Below are 3,468 nucleotides of genomic sequence, written 5' to 3' on the forward strand. Positions count from 1 at the left end.
TGACTATTGTTGCTTCCTTCTGAGAAACACTTGGCCCAGAATAGAGAATAAAATAGTAAGAAATTTGACCTTAAAAGTAAATGAATTTCTTAATTTCCAGTATACATGTGCTCAGTCTTTTTTGTATTATTATTACAGAATACCCTCCTAATGAGTTGTGACCTATCTCTCCTTATTCCGGATGGTTTTTATTGAAATTGGCCCTACTTGACGAATTTGCAAAATGGAGTTCTATTTCAGCAATTCTCACTTGAAAATCCCAGTTTCAAACTGAGTATGCTTTACCACATACATTCATTGGTAAGACATGCTCAAGAATTCCATAAAACTAAGGCAGGAATCCAAGTTATATGCCCATACGGGAGATTAAAACGTGTTGGGCCTTTGTTAGGTTTTGTGTCTCTAAGGCCTCCTTTACGGATCATGTAAAAGTGCCCATTTTTAGCAAGGTGTGCTCAAGGAGGTCTGTGTCCCCAACAACCTGGAAACTTCCATGGTCACTTAATGATGAAACATGGCAGGAGAATAAAGGACGGAATTAGCAGCACCATGAAAAGTGTGACTGGACTCTGAAGGGCGGAAATTAAAAGTGAAAAAGCAAGTGATCAATGAACAGTATGGAGAAGGGAGCTAGAGTTTAAATTGGCAAGGAAAAGCCACTATAAACCATCAGGACAAGAAAATAAAAGTGTGAAGATAAATAATATAGACAATAAGTCAAATGGGCCCAATATAATCAAAGTTCATGCTCCGTGTAGCTGTAAAGTAAGTCAGACAAGAAAATGGATTTTTCTTCTTTGTGATCACACCTCTCTCAAGGTGTAGCTGTCACTGCAGCTTTTGAAATACAGAAATGCTCTGCTTAATGAAAAGATTAGTAGCCCACCATTGTGTCTTCTCTATTATTCTCCGAGAATAAGAAAACTCATTAGCTCATCGCTGCAAATTCAGCTCAGGTAGATGCATACACTCAATGGGACAAAGGAAAGTGTAATGATAAAGGAGTTATTTGCAAGAATTAATGTTTTGTGTTCATATGAATCATTTCTAACATGAGCCCCAAACGGAAGTTACAATGATCTGTATACAAGCGTTGCTTTTATTCCGTTGATATCTTTTTTCTTGTTTTCTCACACTGCATTCTGCTCACGGTTTCCTATATCCACCCTTTGGTTTTCCATCTCTCCTACTGACTGATTCTTTCACTCAGGTGCCTAGACTCGTTGTCGCCAAAATGTAGCCAAATTCTGTCCCATCAAGGTCCAAAATACTGTCTCAGCCTGAGAGAATCACCTATTTTCTCAGCCAAGAATCAGTCCCTCCGCCCAAGAACTCTCATAACAATATCCTTCCCAATCTTATAAACCTTTGATCAAGACCAATTGCTTTTGTCTTTATGACATAGTTATTTTGAGTATCTGTCTTATCTTTCATACATTCATTTGTTTTGCAATTATTTCTAGAATCCCTTCTCAGTTCAAGGGTAAACAGGAGCACAGGATTTTTTATGTTAGATTCATACATACACTCAATGCGTTAATTACCTATTGACGTGTAACAAATACTTAAAAATGGAATGGCTTAAAGCGAGAAGGATTTATGATCTCAGTTTCTACGGGACAGGAATCCTGGTGTGGCTGAGATAGATGTTTCTGGCTCAGGATATATTTCATGGGGTTGCAGTCTTCTCACGGCTCAACGGAGGCTGGAGAATCTGCTTCAAAACTCACACAGTTGCTGGCCAACCATAGACCATATCGGCTACTCCATAGGTGGCCTATGTACCCCTTGTTCTGGCAAAAGATGATCAAAGAGAGAAGGAAAGAGGCCAAGATAGAGCCACCATCTGTTTGTAACCTAATCTGGGAAATGGCATCCCATTGCTTCTACCATATTCTGTTTGGTTTGTTTGTTTGTTTGTTTGTTTGTTTTCTAATGTTTATTTATTTCTGAGACAGAGGGAGACAGAGCATGAGTGGGGGAAGGGCAGAGAGAGAGAGGGAAACACAGAATCCGAAGCAGGCTCCAGGCTCTGAGCTGTCAGCACAGAGCCCGACGCGGGGCTCGAACTCACAGACCGTAAGATCGTGACCTGAGCCCAAGTCGGCCGCTTAATGGACTGAGCCCCCCGGGCGCCCCACTTTTACCATATTCTGTTAATCAGGCACAAACCAATAAACCCATCACATACGCAGAGAGAGGGGATGACACAAGAACATGAATGCCAGGAGGCTAGGATTATAAATTTAGAGACCACCTACCCATGCCTGATTAGCAAAAGTATACCCTAAATGTGTGATGAATAATCTATTTAAGGTTTGATGCATTTTTTGTCTTGTTTTGTTTTGTTTTTTAAGTAAGCTTCATGCTCAGCGTGGAGCCCAACCTTAAGACTCTGAAATCAAGACTTAGGGGTGCCTGGGAGGCTCAGTCTGTTAAGCATCCCACTTTGGCTCAGGTCAGGATCTCATGGTTCCCGAGTTTGAGCCCCGCGTCGGGCTCTGTGCTGACAGCTCGGAGCCTGGAGCCTGCTTCAGATTCTGTGTCTCTGTCTCTTCTGCCCCTCAGCTGTTTACAATCTGTGTCTCTGTCTCTCAAAAATAAATGTTTAGGGGCGCCTGGGTGGCGCAGTCGGTTAAGCGTCCGACTTCAGCCAGGTCACAATCTCGCGGTCTGTGAGTTCGAGCCCCACGTCAGGCTCTGGGCTGATGGCTCAGAGCCTGGAGCCTGTTTCCGATTCTGTGTCTCCCTCTCTCTCTGCCCCTCCCCCGTTCATGCTCTGTCTCTCTCTGTCCCAAAAATAAATAAATGTTGAAAAAAAAAATTTAAAAAAAAATGTTTAAAAAAAAATGAAATTAAGACCTGAGCTGAGATCAAGAGAGGGACACTTAACTGACCGAGCCACCCAGGTGCCCCAGGGTTTGTTGAGATTCTTGACCCTGTGAGTTTATGGTTTTCATTGGATTTTGTTGTGATAAAAAAAAAAAAAAAAAAATCAAGCACCATTTCTTCAAATATTTTTATGACCCCATTTTCTCATTTTTGAAAACTGTATCTATACACACACACTTAATATACACATATATAATAATACACACACACAAACACAAATATATATATACATATATATGTATATATATGAGACTGTATATATATGTATATATATATATATATATATGAGACTGCTTAATGTTGTCCCAGAACTCACTGCTCTGCTCATTTTTTTTTTTTCTTCTTCAGGCTTCTATTTTCTGTGTGTTTCATTTTGAATTTTTTTTTTTTACTTTTTTTAAATGTTTATTTATTTTTGAGAAAGAGAGAGAGAGAGAGAGAGAGAGAGAGAGAGAGACAGAGCACGAGCAGGGGAGGAGCAGAGAGAGAGGGAGACACAGAATATGAAGCAGGCTCCAGGCTCCAAGCTGTCAGCACAGAGCCTGACGTGGGGCTCAAACCCATGAACCTCAAAAT

The sequence above is a fragment of the Puma concolor genome, chromosome B3, assembly GCF_028749965.1.
Source record: "Puma concolor isolate L17-30 chromosome B3, mPumCon1.1.hap2, whole genome shotgun sequence".
Classification (NCBI taxonomy): Eukaryota; Metazoa; Chordata; class Mammalia; order Carnivora; family Felidae; genus Puma; species Puma concolor.